Genomic DNA, 24,508 nt, shown 5'->3' with positions numbered 1-24,508 from the left:
ATCGACGCCAAGGAAAGGGCAAACTGAGTGATCGGTGGGAGGCCCTGCCTTATGTGGTACAAAGTCAACAACGTCCCGACCAGCCGGTTTATACCATCCGCCCTGAGGGAAAGTCAGGCCCGGAGCGGGTGATACATCGGAATTTAATCCGCCCCTGTCCGAACTATCCAAAGCCTACGGTAGAAGCTCCGACTGTCCCGGTGGCACCTAGGCCACCCTTAGTAGGTTGGGCAGTGGTTCCAAGGGGCCTGAACGTCGAACCAAGAGTGGAAGACCACGCCTCGCCACCAAGACGTTCCCAACGGGACAACAGAGGGCAGCCCCCTGCGAGATATGGAGACTGGGTCCTTGGGCCTCGTTCTAGGGACTAGAATGGATTGGTGGGGGGAGGATGTCACGGGGGGACAAATAAGCGGAACTGTCCCTCCCCATGCTTGTTTCCGGTGGGAGCGAGTTTAATGTAACACCAGAACGGTTCCTGGTTTTTCCCGTGTAAACAGGCTGACGGAGCTTGCTAATGAGGGAATGAGTGGCAGCTGGGCAATGAGCAAAGATTGGGCCACGAGGGATATGGATTTGTGAGGGGGATTATAAAAGGATCCGGTTGATGTGCAGCAGAGAAGAAAAACTTTGGAGCGAAATCTTTGGGGTTGATGCAGACTGGAGGAAATCTTTGGTTGTTGATCTGTTGATCCCGTCGAGCAGTACATGAGAGGGCAGATCGTTAAAGGACGGGAAAGACTGTATGCAGAGAAGGAAGAGCTGGAGAGCAGTGGTATGATTGAACTGCGTTATCTCATCGAACAGATAAGTGTTATCTGCCAGTCCTATTAGGAAGTTAATACCTGTAGTGCCCGCTACCCGCTATGATGTGGTGAAGCCGCCCCGGCGTTCAGTGAGTTTTGTTTTGAAGTCTTTCAATGTCAGTTGTGTTCCCATAGTCGACCACCTACACAGCTTGGATGTACAGTTTGTCAGTTGAGCGGAGAGAGTCGGCCGGGACCACGAGAAGAGAACCTATTCACTGTGAGTTGATGTGAGTTGCAGTGCCTAATGTGAAGTGAACACGTGTGATCATTTGAAGTGACTGAATTGTGCACTGGTGTGGAAACTGTCATTTTGTGTCTGCCCGTTCCCCAGTTGGCTACTTGTGGGCTCTGAAGGTCAAACTGAAATTAATTAACTGCTGTGTGCTGAGCATATGCTGTACAGGAATGCAGCTCCATTCTGTCTGAGTTGAAGAGGATTTATGATCTATGCATCGCTGTTCTGTGGTAAGAAAACCCAGTTGTTGACTGTCGAATCCTGTACTCACCACTGTTGTTCTGTGAACCTAAAGAAACTGTCCTTCGCCATTGAATGCTGCCATCACTGTTCTGTGGTAAGAAGATCTAGTTATTGATTGTCAAATCCTGTACTCACCACTGTTGTTCTGTGAACCTAGAGAAACTGTCCTTCGCCATTGAATGTTGCTACTACTGCCCTGTGGAAAGAAGACCCAGTTGTTGACCGTTGAAACCTGTACTCACCACTGTGGTTCTGTGAACATAGAGAAACTGCCGTCAGCTTGTGGAAGGGGAGTGGCCCCCAGCTAGCGGGTGCGTCCCGTGGAGGGAACGAGAGAGCTCCCCGGTTGCCATCTACGACGGACTATTGTATTGCGTCAGATGACCCCTGCCCGATCCTTCCCCCCTATCCCAAAAAGCGGTGACACTCAAATGATTGATGCTGTCCTGTGAGAAGAGTAACCCTTTCCCTTGTTGTCAATTTCCTACCAGTGCCTGCCGCAACCCCTATCTCCGGTTGAAGAGGAGCCGCTGTGCGGATCCTTACCTGTGTCTGCTCCCTTACTCATCTTTGGCCGAAGAGGAGTTGCTGTGCGAATCCTTATTGGTGCTTGTTCCATTACTTACTTCCGGCCGAAGAGGAACTGTTGTCTGAACTCTTACCAGTGTCTGCTCCATCGTTTGCTTCTGTCCGTCCGAAGAGGGATCGTTGTGCGAACTTCCCACACAACCCGGTAGAAGAGAGAGGAGGATCAGTTGGTGGATTTTAGTTTGAGAGTGGACTTACTTTAACTAAATAAAATACCAGTTTTTGATGTTAATTACCTTGTCTGGTCTGTTGGTGTCTCTGGGTAACTCCTCGAGGTGGTACGTTGTGAAGGGGAGGGAAGGCCACCCCGGCCTGTGACAAATGTCCATGATGGAGGGGAGAGAGACTCTGATGATCTTGGGGACTTGCGTTCTGAGATGGTGCAGTTCCCAAACCAGGCAGTGATGCAGCTGCTCAGGATACTCTCAATGGTCCCTCTGTAGAACATGGTAAGGATGGAGGGAGGGAGATGAACTATTTTTTACTCAGCCTTCTCAAGAAGTAAAGAAGTTGCTGGGCTTTCTTGGTGATTGAGCTGGTGTTGAGTGACCAGGTGAGGTTATCCGCCAGATAAACACCAAGGAATTTGGTGCTCTTCACGATCTCCACTGAGGATCTATTGACGATGATGGCCGCTCTGTGCTCTTCTGAAGTCCACAAACATCTCTTTCGTTTTGTCAACGTTCAGAGACAGTTTGTTGGCTCCACACCAGGCTGTTAACTGGTGCACCTCCTTTCTGTATGCTGACTCGTCGTTCTTGCTGATTAGACCCACCACGGTCGTGTCATCGGCGAACTTGATGATCTGGTGCGAGCTGTGCATTGCTACACAGTCGGGAGTCAGCAGGGTGAACAGCAGTGGGCTGAGCACACAGCCCTGAGGGGCCCCAGTGCTCAGTGTGGTGGTGCTGGAGATGCTGTTTCTGATCGGGACTGACTGAGGTCTCCCAGTCAGGAAGTACAGGATCCAGTTGCAGAGGGAAGTGTTCGGGCCCAGTATGCTCAGCTTTTTAAACAGGTGCTGAGGGATGATTGTTTTGAATGCTGAGCTAAGTCAATGAACGATGAGTGTTGCAGCATCATTGTTGCATTGGTAACCATAAACTTAGGCCACTGTAAAAGTTTAATAGCAGTTTATATTGTGCTAGAATAATACTTTCTTTTCGGCTTCTCCCGTTAGGGGTCGCCACAGCGGATCCTCCAATTTATCCGGGCTTGGGACCGGCACTAAGAGTGGCTGGGGATGGTTCCCTGACCGGGAATTGAACCCGGGTCGCAGCGGTGGGAGCGCTGCATCTTAACCACTAGACCACCAGGGGACCATTGTGCTAGAATAATACTGTTCAGGTTTAATGCAAGTGATCTCGTTAACCAGCAAAGACTGCATGATATTTGAACTTATTTGGCAAACCTGACTTGTCCACTCATACCAGCCATAACTTTAACTCCCAGCTGATGTGTTGGATTGATGCAGTGTCCATATGGGAGTTAATATTAATTAATTAGTAATCTAATTAGTTTCTTAGAGACAAAGTCTCTCATGGCAACCTCTCTTTCTTCCGTAGTAGCCGATTGGATTTGGCAGGTTTGCTACACATCTGTTACAGTTAAGTAATTAATGAAGGCTATGATGGAATTGAATGTAATTTCCATGGATTCACCCGCATGGTCATTGGCCTTCTCCTACCAATGCCTGTCAGAAGTAGTTGTCTCTGTAGTAACAATATGTGCTCAAATGGTTATGCTTAATTACATGTGTTTATTTAATACCGATTAATTTAATGTGTAGCCTTTAGTTTAGTAAAGCATTTTTAATAGGAATAATGACGGAGAACATGCATAATTATGACAGTCACTGCATATTTTAAGATACCTTAATAATGCAATTACATTTTTTAAACAAAGTGACTGCACATTGCCAGTGCATGTATGTAAATCAGTTAATTTAGAACCCACAGTGGGGTCTGACATTCAACAAGGAATATGTAAAAAGTCTGTATATATGTATGACTGTGGTTTGGAATAGGCAAATAGCTGAAGGTCCTTCAACATACATCACTGCATGTTAAGCAATGTGAGCATGTCTTACTCAATTACAAACATTATAATGCTTTAATAATGCTTTCTCTCTCATAAAAACACAGTCAAGTCATTATGCTTTTTTTTTTAGCAGACATTACAAACAGTTCTATAATAATCAACTTCAGGCCTGACCTTTCCATAGTCTGTCCATGCTTTCACACAAACACAGGCATGCAGGCAACAGGAATAATTAGGTGGACAGAAATACCCTGGAAGATCTCACACACTGATGAGATAACACATACACATCATGTTGTTTTGGAAAAGCTGATAATAATAATAATAATATGAAGATGAAGATGACAATGATTTTATTGTTAAATGTTAAAATTATATTATAACTACTACCACTGCTACTACTACTTCTACTATTATTATATTATTATTATTATTATTATTATTATTATTATTATTATTATTATTACTACTACTACTACTACTACTACTACTACTACAACTATTATATTATTATTATTTTTACTACTACTACTACTACTACTACTACTACTACTATTATATTATAATTATTATTAGTACTACTGCTACTATTATTATATTTTTTGTATTAATACTACTACTACTATTATTATTATTATTATTATATATTATTATTATTATTACTACTACTACTACTGCTACTATTATTATATTATTTTTACTACTGCTACTACTGTTATTATTATCATATTATTATTATTATTGATACTACTACGACTACTACTACTAATAATAATAATAATAATACTTAATGAGCCATGAGCTCCAACTATCAAAAATGAAAGAAAAACAACTTTCATCAGATAAATGAAAATGGGTTATACTACTGACTACTGACAATATAATACATTACTGAACATGAATTGAACGATTTACAGATCAGCCTAACCAATTTACTGCCTGGAAAGTGGTAGCACAGTGGTTAAAGCTATGGATTGCTGAATAAGAGGTCGTCAGTTCAAACCCTGGTATTGTCAATCCACCATTCTTGGGGCCCTTAGCAATGCTCTTAATCCTCTGTGCTCCAGGGGTTCTGGCTCCAGCTTCCTAACATCACTGAGCTAGACAGAGAAAGCATCTTGCTGTACTGTAAAGTACATGTGACAAGTTTAAAGCATTTTTATTTTCTTTTACCTTTTCTGATAGGAACACCTGTAAAATAGCACATTTATGTAGCTACCTAATAAGTTAATCATGTCACAATCAGTAAGATGTGGATTAATGAACCTTTACATCAAACATCTGAATAAGAAAGTGTGATATATGTGATTTTAACCGTTGCATAACCATTGGTAACAGCTGGGCTGATTTGAGTATTTTGGAAAATGCTGATCTCCAGGGATTTTTATATACAGAATTAAGTGAAAAACAATGATGCATCCTGTGAGTAGAAGGTCTGCAGGTTAAAACATTTTATTGAGGAGAATGACTAGACTGGTCTGAGGTGACAGGAAGTCTATAATAACTCAAATAAGCAGTTTCTACAAACATGTTGAGCAGAAAATCGGCTAAGAATTTAAAAGTTAGTTTTATAGTTTTATAGTTTTCTGCGTAGTTGTAACGAGTGATCATTTGAGTTTGTCTGTAGAAGCATGTATCTGAATAATTTTATTCTGTGTGATTTAGCCACATGATTGGCTGATAAATATTAATAAATGAGCAGGTGTACAGGTTTTCCTTAAAGTGGATGGTGAGTGTATAACCACCTAAAATATCATTATAAATAAAAGCTACAAAAATGATCTTTATTAGAACTGTGTGGTCATGATATCATAAATAATTGTTTTTATTATAAATATATTAGTAAATAATTTTTTACAAAATGATCGCTTTAAGAGTTGCATTTTTGAAAGTAACACAGGAGTTGGTGTACCGCTAAAAAAAACATATGGCATCATAAGGTCACAGCATTTACAGCATTTACAGCTTATGTACATTTGCCATAGTGGTTATATTTATTTACTCTGCATATATTTGCATATTTATCTGCACATTGCACAATACTACTATTTGCACTTCTAGCAGATGCTAAACTACATCTGTCAGGGTTTAGTTCTATTAGTAAGTCTTATGCTACAGCAACCATTATTGCAGATTTACTAGCTGACATCGACATTTGTCTTTTATTATAATAAAAAAAAAGACTATTTGATATATCTTCTTTTGTATAAAGCACAGAAGGGAAAGCAAATAGTATAATTTGAATGACATGTTCAACAGTTTGAATAAAATTGAAGAAAAAGCAGACCAGTCAATTTATAATATAATGTTTAATAATGCCAAATACAATTGAATATATTTTTTCTTAGGTTTAGCAATCCAAGCATATCAGTTCAAATCACTCCAACAGGTTGCTAAAATCAACAATATAGACATGGACAAATATGTTTTTTTCATGTATTTTTTAAAGGGGCATGTTTCATAGATGTAATTACTGTTTGTCATTATCATTTTCAGCTGTTCTGCCTCTCAGTGTTTAATTTTCCTTCCATTTTCCAGCTTTTTCTGTCAACAAAATGATTCCCTTTATTGAAGCCTGGTCAGACACATTTCAATTGTACACCCACTCTCACACAACAGAGGTGAGTCATCAGGCATCGGTCTCTGGGGAGATAAAACCCCTCTTTTTCCCCTCTACATCGTTTCAAGAGAAAGAGGAAAACAGTAGGAGCAAAAGCCTATGATGGACTAACACAGGTAAGTGAGTAGACATGAAAGATTTAATAACACATCCTAGCATGTGGTGCAAAGATAGAGATCTCATTTAAAAAAAAAATAAATCACACTTGTCCTGGAATCACATAGATAACAGCATCCTTCAGCCATTGTCATGCTCTAAAGTCATGCTGTAAAATGTCTATTTTATTTTGCTTTTAGAAGAACAACAAAGCACAAGAAACAGAAATTGGCAGATGTTTACTGTGAAGTAAAATGCCTCTGTCTCTGTCATCACACATGCACAAACTGGGGAATATGGTATGGAATATACAAAAAAGTTTTCAATTTTTAAATCTAGAAAATGAAACATAGACAAATACATTATATATGTTTGACATATTTGCACACTTTAAGAAGTAACATTCGAGGTTTCTTTTGATTTTAATTGTCTTAACAACAAATTACTGTTCATTAAATAAGCAAGTACTAAACAGATGCATATCTGAGACTTTCTGCCCCTATTTGCTGGTTGTTAATTACTTTTATAAATTTTTTAGCAGGACAATCTAGAAACGTCAAAACTATATGAGTCACACCTAATTCTTCATGTATATATTTGAAGCAAAATAAAATAAAAAAAACCAATGTCTGTGTTTTATAATATACTAGCTGAAAGTACCCGTGCTTCGCTACGGAAGGCAGAACGCTAAGCAATATGGCAATAAGCCGTAAGCACTGAGCAGGACTGGATGATCAGAGATCAAAACGTAACGTCAACAAATAACGTACTACCCCTTTGTAGTACCAATACAGGGCAAACTACTTTGAAAATAATTTTTATCGTGCATCTAACATCTAATAAGAAACAATGTACTAAGTTTTCATTAGGATCCGTAATTTGTAAAGAATTTACAATGCGTGAGAAATCGCGTTTTTCGCGAGTTAGCCGCGATCCAGGGTGAATTTTTCAAAACCCTTTCTTAGTGAGCACCTAAGACGCAAGAGGTAGGTATGTTCCAAATTTCATTGCAATCCGTTTAGTGGTTTTTGAGATTTCGTGATGAGTGAGTAAATCAGTCAGTGGTATTTGAGCTTATATATATATATATATATATATATATATATATATATATATATATATATATATATATATATATATATATATATATATATAGATTATCCAAAAATATTTAGAGATTATTCTGAAGATTAGTGATGATTAAAATGATTAAAATTTCATTATTTGGTTATCTGTCACACCCAGTACAACTCATCAAGAACCTAATAACAAGCTCATAAATAGTTACAAGATTTATAGAGTTGAGAGAGATCTACAGAATTCATTAAGATCTTGCAAATTTCTATTCAAGGTTTATATTTACATTATATATATGGGTGTGTATGTGTATGTATATGTCTATATATTCTTTCTTGTGCTTTTTTGAACTTCAATATTAGCAATTTATAATGCTTAACAGCAACCCAGCCATTATGGATGCACAAGCCAGTGCACTCTTAGTGCCGGTCCCAAGCCCGGGTAAATGGGGAGGGTTGCGTTAGGAAGGGCATCCAGCGTAAAACATGTGCCAAATCAAATATGCGGATCACAAATGAGAATTTCATACCGGATTGGTCGAGGCCCGGGTTAACAACGACCTCCACAGGTATCGTTAGCCGACAGGGTACAGGTGGAAATTGGGCTACTGTTGGCCGAAGGAGGAGGAGGAGAGGAGAAAGACCTCTAGGGAGACGGCAGGGAAAGGAGCAGTGTAGGAGAGTGGGGGTTCGGGTTGGTACTTTAAATGTTGGTACTATGATGGGTAAAGGGAGAGAGGTAGCTGACATGATGGAGAGGAGAAAGGTAGATATGTTGTGTGTTCAGGAGACCAAGTGGAAAGGGAGTAAGGCCAGGAACATTGAAGGTGGGTTTAAACTGTTTTATCATGGTGTGGATGGAAAGAGAAATGGTGTAGGGGTGATTCTGAAGGAAGAGTACAGTAAGAGTGTAGTGAAGGTGAAGAGAGTTTCTGATAGGGTGATGATCGTGAAGGTGGAAGTTGAAGGAATGATGATAAATGTCATCAGTGCCTATGCTCCACAAGTGGGCTGTGAGATGGAGGAGAAGGAAAGATTCTGGAGTAAGTTAGATGAACTGGTAGATGGTGTACCTAGGAAAGAACGATTGGTGATTGGGGCAGACTTTAATGGGCATGTAGGTGAAGGAAACAGAGGTGATGAGGAGGTGATGGGTAGGTATGGTTTTAAGGAGAGGAATGTGGAAGGGCAAATGGTGGTAGATTTTGCTAAAAGGATGGAAATGGCAGTGGTGAACACTTATTTTAAGAAGAAGGAGGATCATAGGGTGACGTATAAGAGTGGAGGAAGGTGCACACAGGTGGACTATGTGCTATGCAGGAGATGCAACCTGAAGGAGATTGGAGACTGTAAGGTGTTGGCAGGGGACAGTGTAGCTAGACAGCATCGGATGGTGGTCTGTAGGATGGTTTTGGAGGCGAAGAAGAAGAGGAGGAGAGTGAGGACTGAAAGAAGAATAAGATGGTGGAGGCTCGGTGGTGTTGAAGAGGTGTTGGATGATTGGGCAACTACTGCAGGAGTGATGAGGGAGGCAGCTAGAAAAGTACTTGGTGTGACATCTGGAAATAAAAAGCAAGACAAGGAGACGTGGTGGTGGAATGAGGAAGTGCAGGAAAGCATAACGAGAAAGAGATTGGCAAAACAGAAGTGGGATAGACAGAGTGATGAGCAAAGTAGGCAGGAGTACAAGGAGATGCGGCAGCAGGTAAAGAGGGATGTGGCGAAAGCCAAGGAAAAGGCATATGAGGAGCTGTATGAGAGGTTGGACACTAAGGAAGGAGAAAAGGATTTATACCGATTAGCCAGGCAGAGGGACCGAGCTGGGAAGGATGTACTGCAAGTTAGAGCAGTAAAGGATGGAGAGGGAAATGTCTTGACTAGTGAGGAGAGTGTGTTGAGAAGGTGGAGGGAGTATTTTGAGCAGCTGATGAATGAGGAAAATCAGAGAGAGAGAAGGTTGGACGATGTGGAGTTGGTGAAGCAGGATGTAGATAGGATTAGTAAGGAGGAAGTGAGAGCAGCGATTAAGAGGATGAAGAGTGGAAAGTCGGTTGGACCAGATGACATACCGGTAGAAGCGTGGAGATGTTTAGGAGAGATGGCAGTGGAGTTTTTGACCAGGTTGTTTAACAGGATTTTGGAAGGTGAGAAGATGCCTAAGGAATGAAGAAGAAGTGTGCTGGTACCGATCTTTAAGCATAAAGGAGATGTGCAGTCTTGCAGTAACTACAGGGGAATTAAGTTGATCAGTCACACCATGAAGTTATGGGAAAGAGTAGTGGAAGCCAGGCTGAGAGAAGAGGTGACAATCTGTGAGCAACAGTATGGTTTCATGCCAAGGAAGAGCACCACAGATGCCTTATTTGCTTTAAGGATGTTGATGGAGAAGTATAGAGAAGGACAGAAGGAATTGCATTGTGTATTTGTGGATTTAGAGAAAGCGTACGACAGAGTGCCAAGAGAGGAGTTGTGGTATTGTATGAGGAAGTCAGGTGTGTCAGAGAAGTATGTGAGGGTGGTGCAGGACATGTATGAGGACAGTGTGACGGCAGTGAAGTGTGCAGTAGGTACGACAGACTGGTTCAGGGTGAAGGTTGGACTGCATCAAAGATCGGCCCTGAGCCCTTTCCTGTTTGCAGTGGTGATGGACAGGTTGACGGACGAGGTCAGACAGGAGTCTCCCTGGACTATGATGTTTGCGGATGACATTTGTGGTGAGAGTAGGGAGCAGGTTGAGAAGAGCCTGGAGAGGTGAAGATATGCGTTGGAGAGAAGGGAAATGAGAGTCAGTAGGAGTAAGACAGAGTACATGTGTGTGAATGAGAGGGAGGGTAGTGGAGGGGTGCGGTTGCAGGGAGAAGAGCTGGAAAAGGTGGAGGAGTTCAGGTACCTGGGGTCAACAGTGCAAAGTAATGGAGAGTGTGTTAGAGAAGTAAAGAAAAGAGTGCAGGCAAGGTGGAGTGGGTGGAGAAGAATGACAGGAGTGATTTGTGATAGTAGGGTATCTGCAAGAATGAAAGGGAAAGTTTATAGGACTGTGGTGAGACCTGCGATGTTGTATGGATTAGAGACAGTGGCATTGAGTAAAAGACAGGAGATGGAGCTGGAGGTGGCAGAGCTAAAGATGTTAAGGTTTTCGTTGGGAGTGACGAGGATGGGCAAGATTAGAAATAGTTTATTAGAGGGACAGCGCATGTAGGATGTTTTGGTTACAAGGTGAGGGAGGCGAGATTGAGATGGTTTGGACATGTGCAAAGGAGGGACATGAATTATATTGGTAGAAGAATGCTGAGGATGGAGCCACTAGGTAGGAGGAAAAGAGGAAGGCCAAGGAGGAGGTTCATGGATGTGGTGAGGGAAGACATGCAGGTGTGAAAGAGGCAGATGTAGAGGACAGGGTGGTATGGAGACAGATGATCCGCTGTGGCGACCCCTAATGGGAGCAGCCGAAAGAAGAAGAAGAAGATAATGCTTAACAGCCACCTTTCCCAATACCAAGCATCGCTGTGTATAAACAATTTGTTTGATGAAACCTATCAACCAAGCCATCCGATTATGGATGGTAAAACATACTTACAAAGAACATATTTACTTTTAATCACCACATTATCTGTGTAAAGCTGCTTTGAGACAATGTTCATTGTTAAAAGCGCTATGCAAATAAAAATGAATTGAATTGAATTAAACACTGGTGCAACCTAATCCCAAATAACCAGTGTAGTGGAATCCTGCCTTAACAAACACTACCTTTTTAGGCACAGACACCTTGTTTTGCTACAGGAAGATCCATCCTCACACATTCCCCTTCCAAACATCTGCAAATCTAATGTCCTAGTATTAGTGGATAAATAGGTGAGGACTAACTTCTAAATCAACTTTAGAGCTTTGGTCCCATAAATTAATAGTAATGGGTGCTTACAGGTATTCATTAATTTCCCCACGTACACACCTTGTGATGCTCTCTTCAGTACCGCCCCTTTGTTACTTATGGGTATTTTTCATATCCCCGCTTAATCATGGGAGGAAATTTGCATATTGAATTTATGCCTGCCAGAGTTTTGGATTGCAGATTTACCACCTCTACTAAAATACTGGAATGAGGAAGGAGATAGAAGAAAATGTGGCTTAAAAAGATGACTTAATTCATTCTGCTTTTTTGAACACCATCTCACTGTGATCCAAACCATAATTTATATCAAGAAATACTGAAACTCTACACCATTATACTGACACCATAACTTAACATTTTGATGATTTTGTTTGTACACAATGACTGAAGGACTTTTCATTCTGATGGGAATGACATGTTCATTGACACAAATACTTAGATTAAATAAGGATTTTGAGTAAAGTACACGCTTTGCAAGAAATTCAATGTGTTGTGTTTTTTGTACAAATTGTTTTGCAAATGCACTTACTGGTTTGCAAATATGGATGATAAGGTTGAGTCGAGAAATGCTCCAAAGCAGCTGAGAAAAACTATTGTGTTTTAACATATGTGCAAACCAGTAAGTGCATTCTCAAAAAGCCTTTTACAAAAAGCCTGTACTTTTCTCAAAATCCTTATTTCATCTCTCAAAAGTAAGAATTTGTGTCAATGAACATCTCATTCCCATCAAAATGAAAAGTCCTACAGTCATTGTGCACAAACAAAATCATCAAAAATGTTTATGTCGTGTTGTCAGTATGATGGTGTACAGTTTCAGTATTTTTTTTATATAAACTATGGTTTGGATCACAGTGACCGAAAATGTACAAAATTTTAATTTTTTTTTGTTTGGCATCTATGAATTTTAGCAGCACAAATTTATTTACAGTGAGGAAAATAAGTATTTGAACACCCTGCTATTTTGCAAATTCTTCCACTTAGAAATCATGGAGGGGTCTGAAATTGTCATCGAAGGTGCATGTCCACTGTGAGAGACATAATCTAAAAAAAAAAAATCCAGAAATCACAATATATAATTTTTAAACTATTTATTTGTATGATACAGCTGCAAATTAGTATTTGAACACCTGTCTATCAGCTAGAATTCTGACCCTCAAAGACCTGTTAGTCTGCCTTTAAATGTCCACCTCCACTACATTTATTATCCTAAATTAGATGCACCTGTTTAAGGTCGTTAGCTGCATAAAGACACCTGTCCACCCCATACTATCAGTAAGAATCCAACTACTAACATGGCCAAGACCAAAGAGCTGTCCAAAGACACTAGAGACAAAATTGTACACCTTCACAAGGCTGGAAAAGGCTACGGGGAAATTGCCAAGCAGCTTGGTGAAAAAAGGTCCACTGTTGGAGCAATCATTAGAAAATGGAAGAAGCTAAACATGACTGTCAATCTCCCTCGGACTGGGGCTTCATGCAAGATCTCACCTCGTTGGGTCTCAATGATCCTAAGGAAGGTGAGAAATCAGCCCAGAACTACACGGGAGGAGCTGGTCAATGACCTGAAAAGAGCTGGGACCACCGTTTCCAAGGTTACTGTTGGTAATACACTAAGACGTCATGGTTTGAAATCATGCATGGCACGGAAGGTTCCCCTGTTTAAACCAGCACATGTCCAGGCACATCTTAAGTTTGCCAATGACCATTTGGATGATCCAGAGGAGTCATGGGAGAAAGTCATGTGGTCAGATGTGTCATAATTCCACTAAACGTCTTTGGAGGAAGAAGAATGATGAGTACCATCCCAAGAAAACCATCCCTACTGTGAAGCATGAGGGTGGTAGCATCATGCTTTGGGGGTATTTTTCTGCACATGGGACAGGGCGACTGCACTGTATGAAGGAGAGGATGACGGGGCCATGTATTGCGAGATCCCTCAGTTAGAGCATTGAAGATGGGTCGAGGCTGGGTCTTCCAACATGACAATGACCCGAAGCACACAGCCAGGATAACCAAGGAGTGGCTCTGTAAGAAGCATATCAAGGTTCTGGCGTGGCCTAGCCAGTCTCCAGAGCTAAACCCAATAGTGAATCTTTGGAGGGAGCTCAAACTCCGTGTTTCTCAGCGACAGGCCAGAAACCTGACTGATCTAGAGAAGATCTGTGTGTAGGAGTGGGCCAAAATCCCCCCTGTAGTGTGTGCAAACCTGGTGAAAAACTAAAGGAAACGTTTGACCTCTGTAATTGCAAACAAAGGCTATCCATCCATCCATCCATCTTCTCCCGCTTATCCGATGCCGGGTCGCGGGGGCAGCAGTCTAAGCAAAGATGCCCAGACTTCCCTCTCCCTAGACACTTCTTCCAGCTCTTCCGGGGGGACACCAAGGCGTTCCCAGGCCAGCCGGGAGACATAGTCTCTCCAGCGTGTCCTAGGTCTTCCCCGGGGTCTCCTCCCAGTGGGACGCGCCCGGAACACCTTCCCAGGAAGGCGTCCAGGAGGCATCCGGAACAGATGCCCGAGCCACCTCAGCTGACCCCTCTCGATGTGGAGGAGCAGCGGATCTACTCCGAGCTCCTCCCGAGTGACTAAGCTTCTCACCCTATCTCTAAGGGATCGCCCAGCCACCCTGCGGAGGAAGCACATTTCGGCCGCCTGTATCCGGGATCTTGTCCTTTCGGTCATGACCCAGAGCTCATGACCATAGGTGAGAGTAGGAACGTAGATTGACCGGTAAATCGAAAGTTTCGCCTTGCGGCTCAGCTCCTTCTTCACCACGACAGACCGGTACATCGACCGCATTACTGCAGAAGCTGCACCGATCCGTCTGTCAATCTCCCGTTCCACCCTTCCCTCACTCGTGAACAAAACCCCAAGATACTTAAACTCCTCCACTTGCGGCAGGAACTCCCCACCAACCTGAAGTGGGCAAGCCACCCTTTTCCGACTGAGGACCATGGCCTCGGATTTGGAGGTGCTGATTCTCATCCCAGCCGCTTCACACTCGGCTGCAAACCGTCCCAGTGCATGCTGAAGGTCCTGGTCTGATGAAGCCAACACGACAACATCATCTGCAAAGAGCAAAGACGAAATCGTGTCGTCACCAAACCGGACACCCTCCGACCCCTGGCTGCGCCTAGAAATTCTGTCCATAAAAATTATGAACAGAACCGGTGACAAAGGGCAGCCCTGCCGGAGTCCAACATGCACCGGGAACAAGTCTGACTTACTGCCGGCAATGCGAACCAAGCTCCTGCTTCGGTCATACAGGGACCGGACAGCCCTTAGTAAAGGGCCCCCGACCCCATACTCCCGGAGCACCCTCCACAGGCCGCCGCGAGGGACACAGTCGAATGCCTTTTCCAAATCCACAAAGCACATGTGGACTGGTTGGGCAAACTCCCATGAACCCTCCAGCACCCTGTAGAGGGTATAGAGCTGGTCCAGTGTTCCACGGCCTGGACGAAAACCACATTGTTCCTCCTGAATCCGAGGTTCTACTATCGGCCGTATTCTCCTCTCCAGTACCCTGGCATAGACTTTCCCAGGTAGGCTGAGAAGTGTGATCCCCCTATAGTTGGAACACACCCTCCGGTCCCCCTTCTTAAAAAGAGGGACCACCACCCCGGTCTGCCATTCCAGAGGCACTGTCCCCGACCGCCACGCGATGCTGCAGAGGCGTGTCAGCCAAGACAGCCCCACAACATCCAGAGACTTGAGGTACTCAGGGCGGATCTCATCCACCCCCGGTGCCCTGCCACCGAGGAGTTTCTTTACTACCTCGGTGACTTCAGCTTGGGTGATGGACGAGTCCGCCTCTGAGCCCTCAGCCTCTGCTTCCTCAATGGAAGACGTGACGGCGGGATTGAGGAGATCCTCGAAGTATTCCTTCCACCGTCCAACGACATCCCCAGTTGAGGTCAACAGCTCCCCACCTCTACTGTAAACAGCATTGGTGGGGCACTGCTTTCCCCTCCTGAGGCGCCGGACGGTTTGCCAGAATCTCTTCGAGGCCAGCCGATAGTCCTTCTCCATGGCCTCACCGAGCTCCTCCCAGGCCCGAGTTTTTGCCTCGATAACCACCCGGGCTGCAGTTCGCTTGGCCTGCCGGTACCCGTCAGCTGCCTCAGGAGTCCCACAAGCCAACCAGGCCAGGTAGGACTCCTTCTTCAGCTTGACGGCATCCCTTACTTCCGGTTTCCACCACCGGGTTCGGGGATTGCCGCCTCGACAGGCACCGGAGACCTTACTGCCACAGCTCCGAGCGGCCGCTTCGACAATGGAGGTGGAGAACATGGTCCACTCGGACTCAATATCTCCGGCCTCCCTCGGGATCTGGTCAAAGCTCTGCCGGAGGTGGGAGTTGAAGATCTCTCTGACAGGAGGCTCGGCCAAACGTTCCCAGCAGACCCTCACAGTACGCTTGGGTCTGCCGAGTCTGTCCAGCTTCCTCCCCCACCATCGGATCCAACTCACCACCAGGTGGTGATCAGTTGACAGCTCCGCCCCTCTCTTTACCCGAGTGTCCAAGACATACGGCCGCAGGTCAGATGAAACGACCACAAAGTCGATCATCGACCTGCGGCCTAGGGTGTCCTGGTGCCACGTGTACTGATGGACACCCTTATGCTTGAACATGGTGTTCGTTATGGACAAACTGTAACTAGCACAGAAGTCCAATAACTGAACACCGCTCGGGTTCAGATCAGGGGGGCCGTTCCTCCCAATCACGCCCCTCCAGGTGTCACTGTCGCTGCCCACGTGTGCATTGAAGTCTCCTAGTAGAACGACGGAGTCCCCAGTCGGAGCACTGTCCAGCACCCCTCCCAGAGACCCCAAGAAGGCCGGGTACTCTATACTGCCGTTTGGCCCGTAGGCACACACGACAGTGAGAGACCTATCCCCGACCCGTAGGCGCAGGGAAACGACCCTCTCGTTCACCGGGGTAAACTCCAACACATGGCGGCTGAGCTGGGGGGCTATAAGCAAACCCACACCAGCCCGACGCCTTTCACCATGGGCAGCTCCAGAGTTGTAAAGAGTCCATCCTCTCTCGAGGAGTGTGGTTCCAGAGCCCAGGCCGTGCGTAGAGGTGATCCCGACTATCTCTAGTCGGAACCTCTCAACCTCACGCACAATCTCAGGCTCCTTCCCCGCCAGCGAGGTGACATTCCACGTCCCTAGAGCTAGCTTCCGTGTCCAGGGATCGGGTTGTCGAGGCCTCCACCTTCGACTGCTGCCCGATCCTCTTAGCACCGGCCTCTTACGGTCCCTCCTGCAGGTGGTGAGCCCACTGGAAGGCGGCCCCACGTCGCTCCTTCGGGCTGAGCCCGGCCGGACCCTGTTCTCTCATAAGGGGTTTTGAACCGCTCTTAGTCTGACCCATCGCCCAGGACCTGTTTGCCTTGGGAGACCCTACCAGGGGCATATAGCCCCGGACAACATAGCTCCTAGGGTCATTCGAGTACTCAAACCCCTCCACCACGTTAAGGTGGCAGTTCAAGGAGAGGCAAACAAAGGCTACTGTACCAAATATTAACATTGACTTTCTCAGGTGTTCAAATACTTATTTGCAGCTGTATCATACAAATATATAGTTAAAAAATCATACAGGATTTTTTTTTTAGATTATGTCTCTCACAGTGGACATGCACCTACAATGACCCCTCCATGATTTCTAAGTGGGAGAACTTAGATATAAATAGCAGGGTGTTCAAATACTTATTTTCCTCACTGTATTTGATTGCATATTTGATTTATATTGATTGCAAGAGACCAGACAGGATTCACACTTTTACTGTACTCTACAAGTGTTTGTTCGTTTCTTAGTTGTTCATCCATTTTTTTTTTTAAATTGTCTGTCTCCAATTGAAGGTTTCACAAGAATCACCTTTGACCTGTTTTAGAGAACTGGTTGATTATCAGTTGATCTGATGCCGTTCACTCTCCTTCATTAGTGACATTCAAGATTCATCTGCCCAATTCATCAAATGACATTTACAAAAAAAAGTTAAAGAAATTTTCGATGACAGATGATGAAAACTGGTGTAACCATTTTGCATTCAATGATTTATGCAATGAACTGAGATGTTTTGGGGGTTAAAACTATTCAGGTGAAACCAGTATAATATATTTTGATCAACATGAACATAAACAACTGATAATGTAGGAAACAGCAGACACTTGTACACAATTGATTAAATGAATGAACATTCGTAATTTGATTCGTAAGGTTTTTATGATGAGCACAAGTGAATAAATGATGTGGAGGTTGAACAAGTAGTTTTTAAAATTTCATTTCTAATCTGAGAAACGCTCCAAAGCAACTGAGAAAAACTGTTGATGTAGATGTAGGCATCTGTCTTTATTGTTTGCTTAAAAAAAACCCTAATTTTCCAGAGGAGCTCATGGCCATATTGTGGCAATTAAGAATCCAGTTCTATGTGGACTTTAGATAAGTTACTGCAGTGATGAAAGTGATGAACTGCTTTTATGTAACATTTGCTCTGACATATTGGCAGGTATCCTTGACTTCAGTATCTGTAATATTCTGTTTGGCTTCTGGACAGTCTTCTGCCTGCACGCTGCCTATTTATATGACATTATTATTAACATCAAAGTTTTGCAGTGGAATACTCAGCATTGTTTGATTCAGGCAGTACTGGTATGTAGCAGCAGTGATTTGGTTGAGCATTGTTTGGAAGGTAGAGCTAGAACAATTGAGTGATAAGGCTCATTTGCAGAATTTCAGTAATAAGTGTTCTGTTTTAGTGCGTGTTGGCTAGGCAAGGGGAGCGTCTATAATAGAGAGCTGAACAGCATTGAGCCAAGTGTATGTGTGTATGTGAAAGCAAGGTAGAAGGAAAATAACATTCAGTTTGCAAATATTACAGTAATAGCCTTGGTGCACTCTCAGCTTTACACTAAACAAATCTTGATGAACGAGCGCTCAGCTGTAGCTTACACTCACTATGTGATTATTGTGACCGATTGCTATAATGTACAGTGGGGCAAATAATATTTTAATCCGCTGCTGCTTTTGTAAATATACTCTCTTACAAAGTAATGAACAGTCTAGAATTTTTTTGGTAGAAGGAGAGACAGAATATAAAAAAAAATCCATAAAAAATCATTTAAAGAAAAGTTATAAACTATTTTGTATTTAATCAAGTGAAATAAGTATTCGATCCTGTACCAACCAGCAGGAAAGAGCTCCTAATATCAACTCATTATTTGTTCCATTCAAAACTCTCCACCACCATGAGCAGGACCAGAGAGCTGTCAAATGATGCCAGAGACAAGCTTGTAGACCTGCACAAGGCTGGAATGGGCTACAAGACCATTATCAAGAAGCCTGGTGAGAAAAAGATCACTATTGGCATAATTATTAAAAAATTAAGAAGAAATACAAGATGTCAACCAATTAAATTAAATTAAATTAAGTTTTATTTGTATAGCGTTTTTACATTGAATATTCTTATCTTACACAGATAAAGTGGTGATAAAAATAAAGATGAGTAAGCCAGTCACGATTGTGGCAAGGAAAAACTCCCTGAGATGGCATAAGGAAGAAACCTTTAAAGTAACCAGACTTAAGAGGGAATCATGTGAGTTGCAACGAATGTCCATTTATTACAGATAAACAATGTTGCGGGGTGCAGTCACCCTCGCTCTGGAGCTCCATGCAAAATCTCACCTCATGGGGTGAGGATGATTCTGAGAAAGGTGAGGGATCAGCCTCGGATTACACAGGAGGAGCTGTTAATGATTTCAAGGGAGCCTGGACCACAGTCCCCAAGAAAATCATTGGTAACACACCGCAGTCTCTCTTCTTAAGATTGCACATGAACAGACCCGTCTGAAGTTTGTCAACAGACACCTGAATGATTCAGAGAAGGCTTGGGAGAATGTGATGTGGTCAGATGAGACCAAAATTGAGATTTTTTGCATCAACTCGACTCGCCATGTTTGGAGCAGAGAAATGCTGAATATGACCCCAAGAACACAATCTCCAGTGTCACACATGGAGGAGGAAACATTCTGCTTCGGGGCTGTTTCTCTGGTAAAGGTTAAGGAAGACTTTACCACTTCACCACATGAACAGGGTCATGCACTGTAGAATCTTGGATGAAAACCTTCTGACCGTGGATGGACTTCCAGCATGATAATGACCAAAAACATTCTGCCAAGGCAACAATCTGATGGTCTTGTAGCCCATTTTAGCCTTGTGCAGTTCTACAATCTTGTCTCTGACGTCCTTTGACAGATCTTTGGTCTTTTCCATGGTGGTGGGAGGTTTGAATGGAAGAGGTTGATTCTGTGACGGGTGTCTTTTGTACACATAACGAGTTGTTCTAAAGGGACACCACTAATTTGGATGTGTGGGAGTCGGAATTGTTGCTAATTTGGTACGGGATCAGGTACTTATTTTAAGTCAAGTCAAGTCAAGTCAAGTTTATTTGTATAGCGCTTTTCACAACAGACATTGTCTCAAAGCAGCTTTACAGAAAACAACAGTGAAGGTGAATGGTGTGCGTTTGTCCCTGATGAGCAAGCCGTGGCGACAGTGGCAAGGAAAAACTCCCTTAGATAATATGAGGAAGAAACCTTGAGAGGAACCAGACTCAAAGGGGAACCCATCCTCATATGGGTGACATCAAGAGTTTGGTCATAAATCTTTCAACAATACAGAACAATTTGTGATCATCATAGGTCCAGCATCAGCTTCTCCATGCCAGTGCCTTTAAACACTCGGCATCTACTTCTCCATGATCATCCATAGGTCCATAATCTTCACGAGGTGGGACGTGACTGGAGCTGGCCAAACCTCAGGATGCCTCGGGATGGGGAGAGAAAGAGAAGCAGTGGAGAGGAATTAGCGTAGCTGCTGTTCATGATATTAACAGCACAAGTTGATAATGTGCATGTGATCATATATTCTGGAGCACAAGGTTGTGATGTGATGTGTGTGATGTGTGTTATGTGTAGGCTTTGCTAAAAAGATATGTTTTTAATCTACACTTAAACTGGGAGAGTGTATCTGAACCCCGAACACTGTCAGGAAGACTATTCCAGAGTTTAGGAGCTAAATGTGAAAATGCTCTACCGCCTTTAGTGGACTTTGCTATTCTAGGAACTACTAGAAGCCGTTTTGAGATCTTAGGGAGCGTGACGAATTGTGGCGTGTTAAAAGACTGGATAGATACATGGGAGCCAAACCATTTAGTGCTTTATAAGTGAGTAGCAGTAGTTTGTAGTCTATTCGAAACTTAATAGGAAGCCAATGTAGGGACGATAAGATTGGGGTTATATGATCGTATTTTCTTGACCTAGTAAGAACTCTTGCTGCCGCATTCTGAACTAACTGAAGCTTGTTTATTAATGATGCAGGACATCCACCTAGTAATGCATTACAGTAGTCTATTCTGGAGGTCATAAACGCATGGACGAGCTTCTCTACATCAGATATAGATAAGATATTTCTTAGCTTAGAAATATTTCTAAGGTGAAAGAAGGCTGTTTTTGTAACTTGATTGATGTGATTTTTAAAAGATAAGTTGCTGTCTAAAATAACTCCCAGGTCTTTTACCGTTGAACTAGTAGTTACAGAACAACCGTCTAAATGCAGGCTGAGATGCTGGAGCTTCTGTGTACTATTTTTTGGGCCGATGAGCAAAATCTCCGTTTTATCAGAATTTAATAGCAGAAAGTTATGGGTCATCCAATCTCTTATTTCTTCAACACACTCAGTTATGCGAGCTAATTGAGCTGTATCGCCTGGTTTGAATGAAATATATAGCTGGGTATCATCAGCATAACAATGGAAGCTAATTCCATGCCTTCTAATAATATTTCCTAATGGAAGCATGTATATTGTGAAAAGCAGGGGTCCTAGAACTGACCCTTGTGGCACGCCATAATTTACTAGCATTATCCTGGATAGCTCTCCATTTAAATCTACGAAATGGTAACGATTGGACAGGTAGGATTTAAACCAGCTTAATGCCTGTCCCTGAATACCGATGTAATTCTGTAAGCGATCGAGGAGAAGATCATGATCTATAGTGTCGAACGCAGCACTAAGATCTAGTAAAACTAATAGGGAGATGTAGCCTTGGTCTGAAGCTAAAAACAGGTCATTAGTGATTTTAACTAGAGCAGTTTCTGTGCTATGATGGGGCCTAAAACCTGACTGAAACTCTTCAAAGATATTGTTCTCCTGCAAGTGGTTACATAACTGGGCAGCGACAATCTTTTCTAAAATCTTAGACATAAATGGGAGATTTGAAATTGGTCTGTAATTCGATAGCGTGTTTGGATCCAGATTAGGTTTTTTAATGAGGGGCTTAATAACTGCTAACTTGAGGGATTTAGGGACATGACCTAACGATAGTGAGGAGTTAATAATATTGAGAAGAGGCTCACCAGCTGTATATAACACTTCCTTCAGTAGTTTAGTGGGAATTGGATCTAAATGACATGTTGTTGATTTAGCGTTCATAATAGCATCATACAGCTCTTCCTGTCCTATACATGTAAAACAGTGTAGTTGTGGGGTTGTAAGTACGATTGTGTCGGGAGATGCTGTCAGAGGTTGAACTGCCACAATTGTTTTTCTAATGTTATCTATTTTTTCAGTGAAGAAATTCATAAAGTCTTCACTACTAAACTGTGATGGAACACATTTTTCAGATCCCTGATTTGTTGTTAATTTAGCGACTGTACTGAAAAGGAACCTGGGATTGTTTTTGTTATTTTCTATGAGTTTGCTCAGGTGTTTAGCTCTAGCAGCTTTTAGCGCCTGTCTGTAGCTAAGCATACTGTCTTTATACGCAATTCTAAATGCCTCCAATTTAGTTTTCCTCCATTTTCTCTCCAGATTACGTGCTGTTCTCTTTAGGGCATGCGTATGACTATTATACCAAGGTGCAGGTGCTTGTTCTCGAACCTTTTCTAACCGGATGGGGGCAACAGTGTCTAAAGTGCTAGTGAGGATAAGGTCTATGTTGTTCGCCATCTCATCAAGATGATCAGCAGTTATGGGTTTAATGTGAAACTGAGATAAATCAGGCAGGTTATTTATGAATCTGTCCTTAGTGGTTGGAATAATAGTCCTACCAAGTCGATACCGTGGTGAAACACGGTTAATCTGCTCTACCGGTAGTGTGTACAGTATGAGATAATGGTCTGTGATGTCATCACTCTGGGGTAAAATATCTATATCAGTGACGTCTGCTCCGTGGGATATTATTAAATCTAGTGTGTGGTTAAAACGGTGGGTTGGTCTGGTGACGTTTTGTTTAACTCCAAAAGAGTTTAGTAAATCGACAAATGATAATCCTAGGGCATCGTTTGCATCATCTACATGAATATTAAAATCTCCTACAAGCAGCACTTTATCAAAACTGATCAAGAGGTCTGAGAGAAAACAAGCAAACTCATGAAGAAAATCAGCGTAGGGCCCTGGGGGTCTGTACACGGTGACCAGAGCGAGTTTTCTATGCATGTCTGAAAGTGCAATTTTAAGAACGAGCACTTCAAATGATTTAAAGCTGAATCCTAATCTCTGACTAACATTAAGAGAAGCACTATAAATGATTCCTACACCCCCCCCCCCCCACGACCAGTCTGACGGGGCTCATGCTTATAAACATATCCTGACGGTGTAGACTCGTTTAGACCCATATAATCACCTGGTTTAATCCAGGTCTCAGTGAGACAGAGTGCATCGAGATTATTATCTCGATGCACTCTGTCTCACTGAGTGCATCGAGATTATTATCTGTGATCATCTTATTTACAATCAGTGCTTTGGGTGCAAGTGATCTAATGTTTAAAAGACCGAACTTTAGAACTTTGTTGTGTTTGTTTATCTGGCATTTTTCAGTTTTAACTGCAATAAGATTATTTCTGGATCTTGTGTATGTAATTCTTGGTTTTACTACCCGAGGAATAGATATGGTTTCTATAAACTGGGCTGTGTGTGAACTTGTAACTATTTGGTCTGTAGTATGCGTGTTCTTATAGTTGAAGATTTCTTGATGTCTTACCAGTCAGATGGTGTGAAGTATCCTAGAGATTTTACTCGATCAAATACAAATTAATTTATAAACATCAAGGATTTTTTTTTTTAGATTCTCTCTCTCTGTTGATAAAAACCTACCATAGAAATTCTAGACTAATAATTTCTTGGTAAGGGGGTAAACTCACAAAATCATTTCCCCCACCGTATATAGGTGCATAGAGGCAAACAAAAATTAATTATAATTTTACTATTCCACACATACTGCCGTTATTGTCGCCTGTATCACGTCACACCACATTACACTTACGACAAAATTTTATAATATATAACTGTACAAGCATGCGTTTTATATATTTGAATATTAGGGATGAAAGCCAGAACACTATGTTCTGTACTAAATGTGATTTTCACACACGTTTTTGTTTCACATACATACACATCAATTTATGGCAGATATTGGAAGTACAAATTACTTATTCGTGTATATACATATATTTTCATATAGGTTATACTTTTACTAATTGACCTTTTTTGCTTAAATGTTGGACAGTCGCACAAAGCATTTCACTGCATATCATATGTGTAAAATTTAATTTGAATTGGATTACATGTTGAAAATCAGCACATTGAATTGAATTCATTGAATTCAAATGATGTAGGCATTAATTATACCAAGCACACACAGACACACACACAGACACTGCAAACAGGATACACCATGACAAGTTCTATTGGTCCATCATCATCATGTGATACAAATTTGTTGGTCAAAATTAACCAAACTTGAGATTTTGGTTTGAATCTAAACTTTCATCACACAGTTTGCATTTAAAATCACGACTATACGCATACATTTAATAAAAGTCAAATGAGTGAAACGTGTAGTTTGT

At 42.4% G+C, this 24,508-nt stretch overlaps 1 protein-coding gene across 1 annotated transcript in view; it reads left to right on the top strand.

The window, feature by feature from the left end:
- Positions 1–468: 468 nt before the first annotated feature.
- LOC310724036 (craniofacial development protein 2-like) overlaps positions 469–24,508 on the top strand; it is a 384,292-nt gene continuing 360,252 nt past the window's right edge. Inside the window, exons 1-2 of the mRNA XM_083537797.1 lie at positions 469–775; positions 928–1,121. The gene's annotated coding sequence lies outside the window, so the exon portion shown is untranslated. The remainder of the gene's footprint in view (positions 776–927; positions 1,122–24,508) is intronic.

Source organism: Silurus aristotelis, assembly GCF_946808225.1.
Source record: "Silurus aristotelis genome assembly, chromosome: 3".
NCBI classification, from domain to species: domain Eukaryota; kingdom Metazoa; phylum Chordata; class Actinopteri; order Siluriformes; family Siluridae; genus Silurus; species Silurus aristotelis.
This window is presented reverse-complemented; position numbering and strand designations above follow the sequence as displayed.